We start from the raw sequence: 20,668 nt of genomic DNA on the forward strand, positions 1-20,668 counted from the left end.
AACTTATGCATTGTGAAACTTGGATCAGTGTCTTATTTTCTGCCAATTTCAAGCCCCCAGTAGCCAGTGTTTCACTCTGTGCTTTGTAAGCTAAACTCGGACCGTACACATAAGTGAGAGCATGTAGCATTTGGCTGTGAGTGCTTAACGTATTCACTTAGCTGCCTCCCTGGCTCCTCTGTTGCTTCAGCTGGCATGATTGGCATCTTTTAAAAGGCTGAACATAATTCTATCCTTTCATCTATTCATTGGCTAATCCACAGTATAATGTATTTCATATCTTGCTGCTGCTGAATGGTGTTTCAGCAAACAAGGGCATGCAAATGTTCCTTTGCCATATTGATTGCATCTCCTGTGGATCCTATCCAGTAGGGGGGCTGCTGGATTATGTAATAACAGGTCTCTGTATAATTTGTGGGTAAATGTCATACTGGCTTCTTACATGGCACATGGCTGTACAATATATATTCTCACAAACAACAAAGATTCCTTTTTCTCATTCTTTTTTTTTTTTTTTTTTTTTTTTTTTGGTTTTTCGAGACAGGGTTTCTCTGTAGAGCCCTGGCTGATCTGGAACTCACTTTGTAGACCAGGCTGGCCTCGAACTCAGAAATCTGCCTGCCTCTGCCTCCCGAGTGCTGGGATTAAAGGCATGTGCCACCTCACCCAGCTTTTCTTTTTTATTTTTAAGGCATATTTTTATTAGATATTTTTCATTTACATTTCAAATGCTATCTCCAAAGCCCTCTATACCCTCCCCCCATCCTGCTCCCCAACCCACCCACTCCCACTTCCTGGCCCTCGCATTCCCCTGTACTGAGGCATATGATCTTCACAAGACCAAGGGCCTCTCCTCCCATTGATGGCTGACTAGGCCATGCACTGCTACATATGTAACTAGAGACACAGCTCTGGGGGTACTGGTTAGTTCCTATTGTTGATCCTCCTATAGGATTACACACCCCTTCAGCTCCTTGGGTACTTTCTCTAGCTCCTTCACTTGGGGCCCTGTGTTCCATCCAATAGATGACTGTGAGCATCCACTTCTGTACATTATTACCACCACCGTTTACATATTTTGTTTATTGCCATGGTACTCCTCCTAACAGCTAAGGTACCATCACCCACCTCACTGCCTCACTGTGGTTTTGATATGATTCTCAGATCATTAGTAACATGAGGGTTTGCATATATATATATCTATATATATCTGCATTTGTATTTATTCTTTAAGACGTGTCCTTGAAGATCTTTTGTTTGTTTTTAAGTCAGGCTTTCTTGTTACTGCTAACCTGTAGGAACTCTTTAGATTGTTGGTACACTTGCCCTTCTGTGGGCTGCCTCCTTGCTCTGTTGATTATTTCCTTTATTACATCATGGAGTTTAGTTTGATAGAGTTTATTTGTCCATTTTTGCTTTTATAATCTGGGCTTTGAGAGGGGTCATGTTACTGGTCTATGAATCTGGCTATAGGGATTTTTCTCCATTTATTTATTTATTTATTTATTTATTTATTTATTTATTTATTACTAGCTCTTTACTAACACATCTTTAATTCACGTGGAGTTGATTTTTGTATATGGTATAAGACAAAGGTCCAATTACATTTCATGCATAGGTATTTAGATTTTCCAAATCCATTTTCAAAAAAAGTTTTGTGCATTTTTATTTTCTTTATGTATGCACAATATGTATCCAGGCAGGAAGAGAGCACCGGATCCATTGGAACTGGAATTTCAGAAGGTTGTGAGCTTCTATGTGGGTGCTGGAAACCAAATCTGAGCCTTCTATAGGAGCAGTAAGTGCTCTTAACTGCTGAGCCGTCTCTTTAGCACCCCACCCTCCCAGTAACCAGTTCTTAAGGACTATTTTCTGCTGGTTATCTGCTCTTGGTCCTGTTTCTGAAGATCAGTGGAATGTAAATGTGTGCATTAATTATTGGATCACAGCTCTAGTCCATGTGTATGTCTGTTCTATGTCAGAATTGCACTGCTTTGATTATCATAAATCCAAAATTCACATGCAGCAAGTTAGTATTCTGCCTTCTGAGTTGTTCTTTTTCAATAGAGGTTTGACTACTCGGGGTCTTTTAATGGCTTCATGTGAATGTTAGAATTGCTTTTTATATTTCTGTAAAAAAAAATCCATTGTGGGAAGGAGGCTTTTAGGAGTTGCATTGATTTTGTAGATCATTTTGTGTAATAAGGATATTTTAATAGTCCTTCTTTGCATTCATATATATATATATTTGTTTTGACTAGTTTATTTTGTCAATACTTTGTAAATTTCAATATATAGATCTTTCACAGATCCTTAAATTTATTCTAAAGCATTTTACCTTTTGTAAAGGGGACTTGGTTTCTCTTTTACTTTTATTTTTTAAATGAATTAATTAATTCTTCTCTCATATATTACATCTCAACTGCATTTCTCCCTCCCTCCTCTCCTCCCAGTCCCTGCCCCTCCCACCACCTCCTCTTTCCCCCAGATCCACTCCTTCTCTTTTCTTTCAGAAAAGAGCAGGCCTCACAGGAATATCAACCATACGTGGCATAGCAAGTTACAGTAAGACTAGACACGGACCCTGATATCAGGACTGGATGAGGCAGCCCAGTAGGAGAAAAAGGATCCCAAGGGCAGGCAAAAGAGCCAAAGACACACCCCAATGCCACTTTTAGAAGTCCCACAAGAAGACCAAGGTACCCAACCACAAGTTCTATGCAGAGGACCTAGGTCAGATCCATCCAGGCTCTGTGATTGTCGGTTCAGTCTATGAGCCCTGGTTAGTTAATTCTGTGGGCCATGTTCTTGTTCACTGTTAGTGAGTACAACTGCCACTGATCTTTGTATTTTTATTTTGCATTCTGATACTTAACTGATTTTTGCTTTTGAGTTCTGATAGTTTTTTTTTTTGTTTTTGTTTTGTTTTGTTTTGTTTTTTGTTTTTGTTTTGGATTCTTCAAAGTTCTATATCTAAAACTTTGCCACTTTACAATAAAAACAATACTGTTTCTCTTCAGATTTGAATGTCTTATTTGTTGTTCTGGTTAAGGTTTTAGCACTATTTTGATCAGAAATGATAAGAGTGGACATTCTTATTCCTGATCTAAGAGTAAACACTTTTAGCTTTTTATCATTGAATTTGCTATCTGTGGACTTGTCCTACACAATATTTATTATGTAGAACTACACTACTTTTGTGTCTGATTTGTTGGGATTTTTTTTTTGTCACAAAAGGGGCTTACTTCTTGTGTAAGAAGAGATCAACAATAGTCCTGACATATTGAGCAGTAAAGAAGCATAGAAAACGGGACTCCTCCTCAGCTGTCTACAGAAGAAAAATGTAGTCTGAACTCCATAACCCCAGGGGAATTAGGGCTAATTTGAAAATACATGAAAACTTCACACAAACAAATGCAGAATCTAACTTAGTGAACAGGCATTTGTGCAGCATGCTGAGAAAACAGCTGTTTTTCTTCAGAGGAACAGAAATACAGAGAGCTCAGAAGGCAGGCCGCTAACATAGGGGACTGAAAACTCTAGCAACTTTAATGAGTGAGCAAGACAGAAAACAAAATGAAGAAAGATAAGGCTGCCAAGAACTCCAACAAAAACTAACCAACCAATCAACCAACTAATCAACCAACCAGCCAACTAATGAACCAACCAGCCAATCAGAATCCAAAACTGTAGTTAAGTCACTGTGACTTTTAGCAACTGGTGACTATGAAGCATAATATTTGTCATCAAACTAAAATTATTATTATTACTACTACTATTATTATTGGATTATTGTTCAAGTGTCAGAGGCCATAGCATTAGGATCTCAGAGAAGGAGGAATACGTATAGCACGCCCAGGGTCCTGGCACATAATGTTACTCATAAGACCTTAGGACCATAGCGAGGTTCACTGGTGATGAACATGTGAAATGAACTTGTAAAGGAACTACAGATACTTCTGCCACTGAACCGCTACTAGCCTTGGACACAAAAAGGTAAAGCCAGAGTTGACAGAAGCAGGGGTAAAGGGGACAGGAGAGTGACAGGAAGGGGCTCTTTCATGCATACTTCCCAATAGAAAGACAGGAGAGAAGGTCTGAGATTGTTGCAAGGGGTAATGGAGGTTGAAGCCTGAGGTCTCTGTGATGGTTGGTGTGAGGAACTGAGAAGGGTGGTGTATCTATAGTGAGAGACAGAGGGAAGGCAGGTGGGAGGTGGCACAGATGAGTTGTCTTCATCCGTTACAACAGAAAGCTAAAATAACCAGTAAAGGTGTTAAAACATGATACAGCAGTCACTACTATTTAGAGGTTTGGGCATGACTTCTGCCCATAACAGTTTCCTCAAGGAACAGAGATCACACATGAGGACGGTTGAACCGATAACTGAAGTTTTCCATTATAGACCGATGATGCTAAATGATTTATGTGTGGATATGTAAATTTTACATCTGGAAGAAGTTGTTGAACCTTGTTTCCTCCAAGTCTATAAAGAGAAGTCTGAAGACCCCATCAGGGCAAGGGCATCTTTTCTGTACCATGATTCATATTCTTAACTAATTGAGTTTTTGGAAGTTAGAGGGGAAACCCTTGTGAACTAAGGTAGAAAGGAAAAGTACACCCCAGTTCTTTTCAAACTATATTTGTTGTTGTTGTAACTATACAAAGCAAAGATTTCGCCATCGTAATCATCTTTGATGTAAAATTCTATTGTGCTCGGTGTGCTCACAATAGCACTAATTAGCTTTCTTTGCGTGTGATTCCAAACAAACACTCTGTACCTATTAAACAACTCCCCACTCCCTATCTAGACAGCTGCTGAATGTGCCTAGTTAGCTCAGCCACAGGATTCATAATGTCCTCTCATTGTTTGATTCTTTCATATGTCTTAATGGCATCTTTCAGCAATTTTCTGTAGCTCTTTAGGCCAGAGACAAGATTTCAAAAGGGTTAGAAATGACACTTGAAGTATTTATTTCATATAAAACCTTGATGGTACCAGAAAAAAGCTCAGTCTACAAGTCCATAAGCAACAATGGTGGCTGGATAGTCTAGGTCTCAGGGCTGTTATGTCGAAACATCCTCATTCATTGCAGCAAGAAAACACATTTTGTTAGAGAAGAAAGTTGTATAGAATCTGATGCTTTCCACAAGTTTCTAGTGTAAGATCCCTAACATCAATAAGGTATTGGGAATCACACTGCAAAATACAGCCCAAGTAATGATACCTCTTTCATTATCCAAGTCAAAAATGTTATACATGCAGTTGCTGTTTGTACAATTTAACAAATTATTTAAAACTTACCATATACCGTGCTGTCTGACTGACAAGAGGTAAAGCCATTTTGGTTTGGCCAGTAAAATTCCTGTTCTTTTAAACTATATGCTGGCAATTTTCTTCATGCTCTGCCTTTCTTTACAGAATATTTAACATTTCCATATGCGTTAGTGAAGGAATGTCTGTTCATGTGGTAAGATGAGTTATAACATCCTTAAAGAGATTAAGCCATCTCCTTTTATTTGTATTGATTTTCCATTGTCAACTAAAATTAGTTTCAAGGGTACAGCAATGTGTAGGAAAACTTGGGGCAAGATAGATAGCAGGCAGATTATTTCCCATGCTTTCCTAAATAGCTGTCAAACTCTTGACAGATACCCTAGGATGTAGTCATGCAAGGGATTGCTAAAACCTCAGCATTTCATTAAGAGCAAACTGCAGCAGGAGATAAAAGGTTGACTGCTTAGCATACCCCAAAGCACAGCAAACACCAATATATTTGCAAGGATGCCCCAGGAGAGCTCAAGTGCAAAGCTTCTCAAACTGATTTACCTTCTGTAAGCACACGACAGGGAGAACCATACAGTTCTCAGAGGTGACCATTCCTATGTGGAAACTGAGATTATCATGCAGATGTTGATGCGGTTTATTCAGGGGGACCTCTGGTTCCACAGGCTAATGACATGAAGTATAATTTGGGTGGTGGGGTGGGGTGGGGAGGAAGAAGCTTTATTCAAAGAGAATTTAAAACCATTTCTATTATATCTTTGAGAATTTCATATAATATATTTTGATCATATTCATCCCCAACTCCTCCTAACTCATTCCAGATCTGCTCCCAACTCTCTATCCTCTATAGATTTCTTTATGTCCCCTTTCTCTCTTTTTAAAAAAATAACTTATCACCTCTCATTTATACTGCCTAATACTTTGGGATATGGGGACATACATTGGACCTTGGTTGACCTGCCAGCAGCAACATCCTTAAAGAAAACTGGCTCTCAGAAAGAGATAAAGAAAATAGAAGCTGCCAGCTATCCCTTAGTTAGGGGTTGGGCCACATAAAACCCTTGTTACATCAAAGAGAATCTGTAAGAGAAATGTGCTGTCCAGACACTGTTGAAGTGTCACCAACAGTGACACCATACAAAGAATTTTGCTGTTGAGCTATTTTAAAGAAGAAGAAAATACCCAGTACTGTTGATATCAGTGGAAAGATGGGAACAAAGATATCAGTGGGCCTTTTGAAGTGCGGGAAAAGAGACTGAATTTGTATCAGACATATGAATCATACTGGACGGTTTGTTTTGGAAAGATGAGGTGGTGGAAATAGGAAGCAGGGGCTGAGGATTGGGGAGGCCCCATAATACAAACACACTCAGAACAGCTTGATTGATGCATACCATCTAGGACAAGGTTCTCAAGGGTGACTTCTAGCAAAGTTCATGTCAGGTAGAATTCATCAGTGACTTATGATGGAAGGGTGAGCAAGTCATTATTAGGAAAGGAATCAGTGTAGTGTAGCTGGGGTCCAGAAGAAGCTAGATAAACTGCTGGAGGGAAAAATGTCATCAGTGGTCCTAACCACTAGTGACTCCAAAGACTACCAGAATGTCCTGCCAAACAAGAGTTGCTAACTGGTGGAACAGTGCCAAGACCATCACAGGAGTAACCAGCTGCTTTCTGTTTTGAGATTGGGTCTTGAGGAGGGAACTGTCTTGTACTGTAAAACTGACCAAGAACCTGTAGCTGGCAAGGTCACAGGTCATAGACAAGATAGTGTTGTTTTGGGAACTGGCAATGTCAAACTGCCTTCTAAATATTTAACCCTTGATTAGTGCTACCCTTAGCCTTCATCGGAGAAACCTAATTCTTGTATGGATTCTGTTTGATGCATAGCTCCATAGCTGGTCAAAGTGTAGAGAATAAATGATAGTGGAGTGCCCAACTCTAAACAGGACAGACAGTTACATCATCTACTTTCAAGGCTCAGTGAACATTTTAAAGAAGGGGCAGAGAGGTTGGGAATCCTTGGTATGAAATACTGTCTTCTGGCCATGCCAAAGCATGAACCTTCCTGAACTCATTGTTACCTGCACAAGATTGGGCCCACCACCATTTTATCATGTGTAGGGGAGGGAGTTATGAAGCTCTACCTCTCACTAAGAGACAGTGTGCAGTTACTAGTTTTGGGTCAAGTTAATAGGTTTTTATTCGGTAGTGTAGCCCCTGGTAAGTTGTCTATGTAAACAACAACTGCGCCAGCTCATGCAAGCAGCCATAACTAAACTTTGTGATTAGAAGGAAAAAGGATAGCAAAGAAGGAAGAGGGTTTTTGGGAAAAAGAAAGGGTCCAGAGGTGAGAAAGAAAGGATGATGGGAAGTAGAAGTGACCAAAAATTGAGTATATACATCATGAAAATGTCAAAAGATAATTTTAAATGAATGAATCCTCTAGTAACACATAGTATTAACTAATTTTGGTAATGAGTTAGAAAAGAAAAAAGTGCAGGTACCACTTAAAGATGCTTTAAACTTGAGGAAAACCCAGGAGAGAAAGGATTCTATGTACCCTACACTTGCCTAAGCCAGCCATGCTTCCCTGCTCCTTTCCCCACCAGTAAACCCACTCATGTGGTTCTCCTCGATCACCTCTCCCTGCTGGACATGGTGGCACCCTTCTCTGATGCCCAGCTACAGCTGGTAGAATGTAAATGAGGAAAAGCTGCTATCGTTCATCTTCTCTCCCAAATCATGTCTTGGTACTTGCTGGAAATAAAAAGAGGCAGACAACATAAATCTGACTCCATGTGTTGCTAGTCTCAGTGGACATGTGAGATCAACCCAAGGGAATACTATGAATTCCTGCATAAAACTGGAGCTCACTCCAAGCAGCAGGAGTGACAGAAATTCATCAGCTCTGCAAATCAGAAATAAAAGCTTTGAGATTATTTTTTCTATTTTTCTCCCTTCCACCATCAGAGATCGTGACCTAGTTCAGCCATTCCCTGCATGTACATGGTAACCTAGTAGGCTTGGGAAAGACAAAAGGAGCTCAAATCCCTAAAAAGGATAGACCAGATCTAACTTAACCTGCTCAAAATTTTCTTCAGGTGAAGTAGTTTAGGCTCATGCATGTGTCTCTCTTCCTCTCATATCCCATACCTACTTGATCATCAAGCTGTAAGTATTATATTTAATAAATATTAGAATCTAGACTTGTTTTCCAGCTTCATGGTAGGCACACTGGTCTAGCCACTACTGCTTCATGCCTGGGCGACTCCCCCAGTCTTATGACCTATATCATACGTACACACGTACCTGTGAGCCTACAGTTTCTTCTCAGGATCATTGGGTAAGCCCTGAACAGCCCTCATTTGACTCGGAAAGAGAACCTTAACATGGCCAACTATTCATACGTGACCCTAGAGCTCTTGGGTCTTGCTTCCTATTCTTCTCTTCCATCTTGATACTTCTCCAGCCACCTTGCCCAATTAGCAGGTCATTGGGAAGACCTACTGTGTTAGGCTTTCTGTACCTTTGCTCCCCCTGTTCATCTTTCTGGAATGCTCTTTCCCCAAATGACCATATAGCTCTTTTTTTTTCCATCCTTCATGTCATTGCTTCTCAGAAATCCTTTCCTGGGCATCCTATTTGAAATCCATCCCTATCCAATCCTGTCATTTTTCTTTTCAATGTTTTATTATTATTCATTGCATTAATCACTATTCGTTAAATATTTTCTTATTTATTTATTGACTATTTTCCTTGAGGATGAACTATTTGGGAACAAGGAGGTCTGTATCCATTTGTATGCATGACTTATGCCTCATGCCAGCTGGCCTGTGGTAAAGCTTTACACACATTTTCGGAGTGATTGAATGAACGGATGTCATTCACATCCTATTACCGGGTCAAGGCCTTGCTATAATATATGTTTTCAACTCAGACTTTATCTGAGGTCTTCATATAGATAGATTAACCTACCCTGGACCTTTTAATCTTGTAGATATTTTCCTTCTATCCTATATAGCATTGAAGTCAGTTCCTGGGCCCCAGTCTTGTAAAGTGGGGGGATGCGCCCTCTTGCATTCTTAGAGGCTCGCTGCTTTCTGTTTGCTAGCTGCTTTTCTGAAAATGCCATAACTTACTTCTTCGTGACGGAAAAAAATAAATCCTCATTGTTTTTAATCCACTCATGTCTTAATGAACACCCAGACTGGTTTCACAATTTGTGAATAGAGCTATAGTAAATGTGAGTGTGCAGGTGTCTCCCATATGCTAACTTACAATCCCTTTGGAATAGAGTCATGAAAAGTGTACCTCCATCATGTGCTAGTTCATTTAGTGTTTCAAGGATCCTCTGTAGTGCTTTCCCATGGTGGCTACAGTAATTTGTGTTTGCACCAACAATAGATAGATGTAAATAGATGTAAATGAATGTAAATAGATCTTGTCTCTTACCCTGTCCAATGACAACAACAACAACACAATTAAAAATAGATCTAAGGCCTTAATGTAAAAACCTAGAGCTCTGAAACTACTAGAAGAAATATCTTTCAGGCAAGAGTTTTCTCAAGGACTCTGATAGCTAAGGAAATAATAACAAGCACTGTTCAATGGGATTGCACAGCAGAGGAAATGACCAAGCTAAGAGCCAGCCTACAGAATTGGAGTAAACTTTATCACTTATTGATCAGAAAAAGGGTTTGTGTATATATATATATATATATATATATATATATATATATATATATATATATATATGTATATATCAATGAACTTAACATCCAAGCTCAAACTATTCAGTCAGTTAATGGGGAAATAACAAAAAATACAAACAGACCTGAACATACAGCTCTCAAAAATGGAGTACAAATGGCCCATAAACATTAATAAAAGCTCAGTCAGCATCTTTATACACCAGGAAAATGAAGATCAAAGCTACATTGAAATTCCACTGATCCTACTCAGAATGGCTATTAATAAGCAAACCCAAAATAATAAATGCTGGAGAGGATGAGGGACACACACACACACACACACACACACAAATCCCTGAACACTTAGTGGTTTTCTGCAGTGACCTAGAACAAGTTTCTCCTCTAAATCCAAAATTACAATCCAGAGAACACAGGAAACCATAACACCTTCCTCACGGAGCACCTCAGTAAGACTGTCATTTATTTTAGAGAATAACATTTTTTATTTTTTTTACTTCACACACAGTAAGGCTCAGTTCCAAGAGCTGGTCTTATCCAGTTGGCTATACATGCTTTTGGGGTGCCCAGTATATCCTTATATCCTGTAAGACTGTATTCCATACTTAATTTGTTCCTGCCTAAGTCCTAGAGTATAATAGAGCTTAACTTGGATGGAAAGGAACCTGGGCTTTTAAACATATGTCCAATATTTTGTTTTAGGGACAACCAAGAAAGAAGGGAATTCTGATAGACCACTCATTTAGTCATTGACAGCACAAATGGCCATGGCCAGGTTGCCATCTGTCACTTAACTAATGTGTTCCTGGGAATGTTGGTTACATGATCTCACTTAGTTCTGTACAAATCCCAAAGGTAGATCTTATCATCAGAAGTATAGAAATAAAAAAAAAAAAACTGAGGTACTTGAAAGTATAAAGTAATTCAAAGCATGAAGCCATAGACAGTCGAGCAAGACTTAAATTTGAGTCGTTAGCCTGAAGTTTTGGCTTAATCTTTCTCTACAGAGTAATTACTGAGATGTGAAGGCCCCTGAGATCTTAAAAGCCCCATTGCTCAGGGATCCATCGCTCTGTGGTGGTTCCCTGCCAGTGAATTCACTTACCTTCTAAACTGAATTTCCTCACCATTTTGGATCTAGGAGTATATATTCATGTTGGCTTTCATTTTTCCATTACAACGTTCTTTCTTCTTTTGTTAAAGAGCACCTTCATATTTCAGGTACAGGAAATGAGGAGGACTGGTCTCCTGGGAAACCCACTGAGGTGTCTGGAGTCAGGCCATTGCCCTCCTTGGCAGATCTGTCCTGTGTCTCCAGGAAGGATGCAAGTTACTTTGACAAGAAATACTATTTTGAAGTTTGTTCAAAGCTCTGTTTTAGGCTTACTTAACAAGGTGCAATTTTTCTTTCTATTTCCTCTGAGATCAAATGACCCCTGTAATTGGTAGACATTGTAGTCACAAAATGAGCTAAAGTGGAGAAGATGAAAGGTTACCACCTTGGAAAACAGTGAGAGTCTTTCTCTTTTGGTGTCTGCTATCTCACACTTGCTGACTTGGAAAGGTTCTGACTGTCACCCTGCAGCAGTTTCCGTATGACTCAGAAAAAGCCCCCAGGCTCTTGCTACCCAACTTGAGGTCATTAAAATGCTTGAGTGAACTTCCTTGTTCATGTCTTCTGACTAGCGATGTCACTGGACTAAAGGGAGAGAGAAACTTACGTGGGACTGATGTCTGGGTCAGACATCAAAATGAAGCAGGGATATCTCCGAGGCCAAAGACTCTGCAGTGATTCTAAACAGTCATTAAGGGTCTCCAATTATTGTTATGTTTTAATGAAGCTTTTCTTTTGCCTTTACTACTTACCTGGAGAATACATTTGTTTTATATTTGTGGTTTTCATAGCTTAACAGTGTAGCTTAGCGTGGTCTACAAATCCCTAAATTAGTGAACTAAACCAGATTCCTAATCCTTTAAGCTAGAACACTTTGCAAAGGTTTTGGTTTATTTTATAAATGGAAATTGGAAGAAAAATGACCAATCCTAATGTTCTTAATTCTCTGGACATCTTACAATAAGATTCCATTCACTCTAGGCCCGAAGATCGAAGCTCTTTAGTTTACACAGTCAGGGCCACTAAAGTCAGGACAACAATAGACTTAAATGATCGATTCCATTTTCTCTTTTGAACACTAACAGCTTAGACATTCTACTTGTTGAGGATAATGGTGTGGAACTAAAAACATTTTGGACTTACTAAGTGAAATTTAGTTAAAATATGCACCCCATTAATTTTCCCAATAATGTATAGGTCATACCATTAATTGCTGAATGCCATGAGTAGCTTGATTTAATAATAAACTAGGCATAGATTTTTTCTTTCGTGTGTGTGTGTGTGTGTGTGTGTGAGCTCATGCACCTGTGTTTGAATAGGTATGGAGTATGCACACGTGTATTCCAGGGAGGCCAGAGGAAGACCCTGGGTGTTCTGCTTTATTTCCTTGACAAAGGGTCTTTTATTAGAATTAAGCCAGCAGGCAGCAAGCCCCAACAATCCTTGGCTCTCCCTTCTTCACCCCCCCCCCTCTCTGTGTGTGTGTGTATAAAGATGTGTGTGCCACACCCATCTTTTCATGTGGGGTCTAGAGATTGGAACTCAGCTCTTCTCATTTGTACAGCGAGCATTCTCACCCACAGAACCATCTCTTCAGTCACACATAGCAGACATACATTGTCATTTCTCAAGCTACTTTCCCACCTCTTCTTTAAGTCAGTGCTGCCTTTCCTTCTTGGTCATCCTGGAAGGTAGAGAAAAGCAGTTTGGGTAATGAGAATTAGAATTTAGCCAACATGTTCTCAAGTCTACTTTGTACAGTAAAACTGATGGAGCAAGATAGCTCAGTAAAACAAATTGCAACCGCCAGCACCCCATTTTCTGGCTAAAATTGAAATGACTAACACATTTCAAAGAGAAATCTATTCCAAAGTAATAAAAATAAATCTTCTCTCTAAAGAATAAGAACATTAAGTTTTTCATGCTTGCTGGAACTCTGGATTGAGTTGGCATGATTAGATCAGGAATCATAAACTCAGAGGTTTTCAGGGCCGGGTCAGTAATAATAATTTAGGCTTGTGAGGATGGAGGTGAACACGGAGCTCTTGTGTACTCTAGAAGATGCAGTTGTTCTCTGCTCCTGGGAGTTGTTATCATTTGGAAATGCAGACCTGGCCTGTCAGCGTGTTTATCTCTTTAAGAGAAACTGTAATCCTGGTATGTATGAGGAAGAGCCTCTGCCCTTGGTCTAGACTTCCCAAGGTGCTATTTTACTTCATTTTAGACACTATTTCTATATCTCAAATAGCTGTGGTCAGGAGAAGAACGATGCTAGGCTTTGGCTATGAGACTCAATAGTAGTTCCTTTGGTAGCAGATGGCTTCTAGTGCAAGACCATCTTCAAAAAAAGAATCTAACACAAGTACTGGTGAACATAATTAAATAGTATATGAACCAACTAACTGACCACCAATTGCTCATCTCGGGTTAACATACAGAATGGGTTATATAATGTGGAGCAACATCCAGTGATCTGCTCTGCATTACATTTCTTAGCAAAATCTCACTGTAATTAATAACCAATCAGGGGTAGCAATAACCTTGAACTCATCACAGACATTGAAGACACACTGATAAATTGCAGCAGTCTTTGATTTGCTACTTTTGGGCTCAAAATCCCTTGGTTGCAAAAGGTTAATCTTTTGTTTTGCTTTTGATTCCTTTGTGGTGGGACAGAGCTGTTTTCAAAATGTCTTCATTGAAGTCAAAGCTTATGTAAGCTCAATAAAATTCATTTGCCCGCATTTCTTATTAACCTCCTTTACATCCTCTGAATACCTAACTAACACAACCTTAGTCAAGACTGAGCCCAAATATGTGGGGTACTGGTGTGTAACTTTCCAAGGCTCCTGCTGTCATTTTGGCCAATGATCTGTGTTCTTTGGTTTTCAGGTCTAGGCTGTGATTTAAATGCAGTTCTGTCACTGATACACTCTAGTGACTTTAGACAAGTCTGAGAGTCTTTCCTAACCCACTGCAGTTTATCAATTTTTCCCTCTTCCTCCATGTTTTTAATGAATAGCTTACCCACACTTTACTTGAAGAAACAGGATGTATAAGTGTGTATGTACAGATTATACATACATCTAATTATGATTTTTTTCTAAAATGAAGAATATACATTGTATTTACTCTCCTAAATCATTTTGAGAATATAAGAAGCATGCCACAAATGAACAAATTCCCAAACTTATCTTTCTGTTTTCTTTAGCAAATTATGTTTTTTTTAATCTGCATAGATTTAAAGCACATTTAACAATGCCTAATTCAGGAGTGAGTTTCTTCAAAGTCTGCAAGATTCAAATTATTATGAGAAAGAAAACTGATCTGTGGTGACTGGTAGTTTGGTTCCCCACATGGGTTCCAATCTATACAGTTACAGTATACATGCACACCTTTATACAATACATCTATGCAACAGTATTGATTTCATGGACATTTTCTGAAAGTTTGTAACATTAAGAAAGCCCAAATCTACAGTCCTCAGACAGGTTTCCTCTGCAGAGTCCGTGCTATTGAGATACTCATGCTGTAGGCCAGGCTGACCTTGAACTCAGAGATCCACCAGCCTCTGCCTCCAAGTGCTGGGATTAAAGGCATGTGCCCCTACCGATGGGCCCAAATCCATATTTCTAACCTAACTTGTGGTCTCAGTGATTAGGTATAGGCTAAAACTGTAGGGGAACCGTCTTCTCTTATATATACCATGCTAGTAGCCTATGGTTTCCTACTAGGGGACTGTCATGTGAGTACAGAATAGCTTAAGAATGTGGAAGAATGTGGTTACTCTTTCTGGGATTTAAGGTAACTCCATTTTGGCACTGTGAGCAGGTTCCAGGACATAACCATAGTTACTTCAAACGTCAGTGAGAATATGCTTAGAGATTCCTCACCCAATTACTCATCTCACCCAGAAAAGTTACCTAACAGGAACATTTGTGCTATAGCATTGACAGCACTCACGTTCACACACACACACACACACACACACACACACACACACACACACACACACACACACACACACACACCTTCCTTCTAAAGAAGGAGCCTAAAGATAAAAGCAGTCTGCATGACATAACTGCATTACCAAGGCTTCCATGGAAGGGTGGTTTGACTTGTGGGAAAATGAGGATTTGTTTACATCAGAAGCCTTTCCAAGGAGATCTGGATTCAGACCGAGAACCCGATTGTGGCTGCCTGTTTCTGTTAACCTGTTGCCCATGTTTATCACATTAAACACAAGGAGAAGGGTCTGGATCAGCAATTCCCATCTTCAGGGACTGTGTCTTTGCCAGAATCATTTCCAGTTACTGGTTGGAGGATGCAACCATGACCATAACACCCAGGAGGGGGCAACGAATCTCTGACTTTAATCAGCACTACTAATTCTATATAGGCCATTTGTCTACTCTACAGGGAACTGTGATTTTAAAAATTATTTTAGTCAACATGTAATAACCATATGTACTGATATGTTACAGTCCCTTTTTAGTGTGTAGTTTTGATGCATGTTAGTGTATCTGTCATCTCAAATATCCGTCATTTCTTCATGATGAGGACATTCAAAATCCTGTACTTGAGCTATTTTGAAATGCACAGTAAATAACTGTTAACTGCCATTACTCTGACATTCCTACTCATTGATTTTATTCATAATTTTTGCTGTCTTTTCTGTCAATCACAAACCTTTATACCTTTCCCCTTCTAAGTAACTGCAACCACTACTTTCTCTGCTTCTATGAAGTCAATTACTTAGCTTCTGCATTTAAGTGAGAGTGTGGAACGTTCATCCTTTTGTGTATGACTTATTTCTCCCAATCCCACATTATTCATCCATCAGTAAAAAGGGGTGCTCTGTTCATGACTCGTAGCCACCGAACTTTCTGAAAAGTAACATATCAGCTTCCTAGCCTCAGAAAGCAGCTCATATTCACCCTTTCAGCTCTTTATCAACAGCACTTGGAAATTCCACCTAAGTTTCTATTTATTTTGTCTCTGTGTATCTATCAAGCTTTGGAAGGTATAGAATTTCTTGTAGTTTTGGGCTTACATTTTTTTCTTGGTGCAGTCACTGCAAAACGATGAGGCCAGAGCAAGAAAAAAATAATAAAGGGTAGAGTCTGGAACTCAGCGCTTTGAAGAGCTCAGCCTACACTTGAGGCCCCACTGCCCCCAGGACAGCTTAGTTTAACTTCTCAGCATCATGGACAAGGCAGAGCCTTGGCTTTCTTTTCTAGTATGTTGTAAAATGACTTGGGACTTACAGATGAATGGCTAATCAATGTCCCCTGGAAAATATCAAACTCTGCTATAATTTCCATTTAAATAAACATGTCTTCTGTATTCTACAACAAAATGTGCTTCGATCGCTCATTCAATAGAATTTGAATTTCAGATATTGAAAGGATAGAGTCCTTTATCTTAGAGGTCTTCTATCTTTAAAGATGACCTCATAGATCCAGAGAGCCTTTCAATAAACGTGTTCTCAGTAGTCTTTGAGGGAACTTCGGTCTTAGTGTGTTATTAATGGTCAATGTCAAGGATCCTGGCCACCGAGGGCTTTGGTCACCACCATTATCTATTCCATAGTGAATCAGATTCCATTTAGATTTAGGGTTAAGCCATTTTCTCTGAGAAGGTAGGTGACTTTTTCCTGGGTCGTTTGGGGATATTAATTATCTAGCAAAAGTTAGCTACAGAAGTTAAAATCCAATTAATAAAAAAAGAGAGAAACATTATTTTGAAAGGTCAAAAGTCACGGGGATCAAGAGATTTTGGTAGTCTCTTTTGAACATTTAAACTAGTGCCCTCTCTATGCATCCATGTGCCTTCCCCACCCTCACATGCCTGATTAATGCCCTCTCTGTATGCATCCATGTGCCTTCCCCACTCTCACACGCCTGATTAATGCCCTCTCTGTATGCATCCATGTGACTTCCCTACTCTCACATGCCTGATACCTCTCTTTCTCCTCCCCCTCCCGCTGGGCTGCTTCTTCCTGAATTTGCTCTACTTTGTTCAGACCCAGTCTTTGCTATTATCCATCAAATACATACAGAACTCACATCCTTCCTCGCTGTCAATGAGGTCTCCTTATTGGCCAAGAGTGCCCAGAACTGTATTCAAACCCCAGCTTCACTTCTTATTAACCTACAAAGGCTTTCTTTTGTTTGAATTGGTTTTTAGACATTGTAGTTCCTGGGTAAATATAAAAATAATTTAAATATAATTACATTATGCTTCCAGCCCCTCAGAAAAATCATTTTGTGGTATAAACTTTTAAAGCTACTCTATGTTTTGGTTTGCTCGCACAAAAAACATGATTAATATAAAGGTGTCTAATGATTATCATAAAGGTTAGCTCAGATCAAAGATACTGTGCTTAAGAAGATGTCTGTCACATAAGCTCTCGATAGCACTGCCTGAAAAGCATCACATGGTTTTTACTGAGTTTTAAAAGCTTAGTCAAGACCATTTTTTCTAACTCTACTGACATTTGTTACTGTCCTCTCAGCGGCCGTTCTCAGCTCTCATGTGACTTTTGATATCACACAGGTGGCTTTGGCATAGTGAGAAGAGCCCTGAATTAGGCATCTGTAGTGTGGGATGGAGAGCAGGCGGGCCCTGTCACATACTTGCTAGATTCTGGTAGCTTGAACCTTCTGAGCCCATTTCCTCACAGCAGGGAGGCCACACAGACAGATGTTTTAACCCGTGCCACGTCCTGTTCCAGATTCATTACATGGATCTAACTTTTTCAATACCCTTTACAAACACATTCTGAGGAGGATGCTGTTATCTCTACTGTGTGGATGGGGACACTGGGGCTCAGAAAAGAAGATCTGCTTGCAATGGAGAGGTAGGACAGAAGGCCAAGCATGTGCCTGTGACCACCCCTCATGGAAAGGCTTGTGTTCTCACACGTGGCGTGTAAGGGGGTGCTGGGGGGAGGGAGATGTTTACTGTGTTTGTTTCATATCCCCGTGAGAATGTATACTTCCTCAGAGTATATGGTATGCTTTGGGTCTTGATCTCTACTCTTTTTCCTTAGTACCAATTTGCAATTACAATTCACATTTAATAAATTTCCTGTTGACTTAAATGTGTGCTTTCTCTTCTTTAGCTTTCTCTCCCGAGGGCTTTCTTGCAGCCTGTTACACGAGTGAGTGTCCGGACAGTGATGTCAGAGTGTAGTCACCAACATTAACCATGACACGACACTAATACTAATGGTAAAATCGAAGGCTGCCGTCCACATCCGCAGTAGCAGGCAGTGCGGGTGGATCGCCTCGTTTAGGAGTTGGCCGTCCTAGGAATTGGAAGAAATAGAAGCAGAAGATGAATTACAGATTGCACTTAACCTGTCTTACCGTAGATGGGGAAATTGAGTGCTGGAGTAATTGTGTAACTGTCTTAATGTCACAGGACTAACGGGAGGTGATTCTTAGAAGCCCTGATCTGAATGCTACTGTGTTCAAAAGCCTCCACCGTCTTCAGTTAAAGAGAGACAGGAAAGAGCACAACTGGCATTTCTTAGCCACCTTCTCATTTGTTGTTTTACAATAGTTCACTGTCAAAATTATAATTTTGTAAGTATGGTTTTTAGTTTGTGGTAAAATCCATCATTTAAGCCATCTTCCGTGTACCGTTAAAGTTTACTAAAACACAGTTTATAGCCATCAGCACTATCTGTTTTCAGAGTCTTCCCGTAGTCCACACTACAAACCACAATTGTTTGACATTAACTTCCTTTTCCCCCTTCACCCCATGATGTAAATATGTTTTCTTTCAGGATATGAACAAGACCATTTGAACTCTTGAGGGCTGTCTGGCTGAGAACTTTGGTCACAGAGGCCCTGGTGAATTCTGTACCATCTAGCTGCTAATAGCTGACTCACTGTGGTTTGGGGCCTCGAAGCTTGTCCTATTCTTTCACTTCCTATCTGATAGAGGGCCCTGGGGGACAGGTGGCTTATCCTACCTGAACCAGGCTTTAAAGATTTCTCCTGTCAATTCTCCTCTGTTGCAGCAACATCCTTATGGCAAGGGCGCAGAATTTATGAGTCATCAGCCTTATTTACTTCAGAGCGACTTATAATGGCAAAAGGAAATGGCCGAATTTATTTGACATGGATCCACTGATTCTCAGGGTGAGGACAGAGAATCCTTTATCTTCTAGGCAGAAAGCATCCATGTCTCAGTAATGAATGGAACTGCGATGAAGCGGTTGGGCTGTAAATCCTAGGCTTCATCCATTTGTACACAAGATCACCCTGAAGGCAACTGACAGCCCTGGATCTCTGCTCTTCACTGACCCTTCCCAGAAATCCCTCTGACCATAGATAGTGGCAAACTGCTCATCTGTTTTGTCCAGTTCATGAAATAAACACAGATTTCTGGCCATACCTCACAGATGCTTAATGTTGCATTCTACCTATGCTCTCTGCTCAGTGTCGGTCACCCACACATCCCACTTCCTACCCCTTTGCCATATTGTCTTCCTTTACATACACTATAAAGTCTGTGTTTTGCTGTCTAGCTTTACTGAGTAACCTCTTTGATTTCCCTATGTGCCTTCAGACAATCTTATGTTACTATGAAACCTTCATTAATAAACAATAAAGAGTTGATAATGGTTTTATAAACTTCTTTTGTCCTGGTTGTTATTGATATATAGGTCTAGTCTCACCTCATTTAAAACACTTTTGCTGAGTGACAGTCTGTGACTAAGAGTACCTTAGAGGCCCCAGCTTCTCCTTAGAGCCTCCAGCTTCTCCTTAGAGGCCCCAGCTTTTCCTTACAGGCTCCAGCTTCTCCTTACAGGCTCCAGCTTCTCCTTGGAGGCCCCAGATTTTTCTTAGAGGCTCCAGCTTCTCCTTGGAACACACACACAGAATCAGAGTGGAAATCGAGGGACAAACATGGTGGCTTCTAGAGGCAGAGACAGATGTTGCTTACGTTAGGATGTCATAATGAACAGAGTAAAATGCTTTTAAGTATTCTTTTCCCATGTTTTATAAATGGGATCCAAATCAGACAACAGTTGCATGTCATAATCATTTATACATTTTGTATATATTCCTTTCATCTCTTTTATTTTGTAGGTTTTAAAGAGAGATTGAGATTAATCACACATAATTTCTTGAAACCTAATTTTGCTGATTTCATATTTGAATGCTTTCATCTTTTTTATTATTTTAACTCCTTTATTTCATGTGTATGTGTACATATGGTCTGCATGTCTGTGTGTATGTATACTCTCATGTGTGTGTGCAGGTGTGTGTGTGTGTATGTGTGTGTATGGGTATAGGCACATGTGTGTGGAGGTTGAGGGAATGGTTGGCTCTTTTGAGATAACAGTTTTCCACTATAAAAACTGAGGCATGGCCTCACAATTGAACCCAGAGCTCACTAAAGCAGGCTTGCATCCCTTGCTCCAGAGATCTTGTCTCTGCATTTCACATACTGGAATCACAGGTAAGCTCTTTATGCTCACCTGAAATCTCCATAGGTACAGAGGACTTCAACTCCTGTCCTCAGATGACTAGAGGG

The sequence above is a fragment of the Mus musculus genome, chromosome 9 (assembly GCF_000001635.26).
Source record: "Mus musculus strain C57BL/6J chromosome 9, GRCm38.p6 C57BL/6J".
NCBI classification, from domain to species: domain Eukaryota; kingdom Metazoa; phylum Chordata; class Mammalia; order Rodentia; family Muridae; genus Mus; species Mus musculus.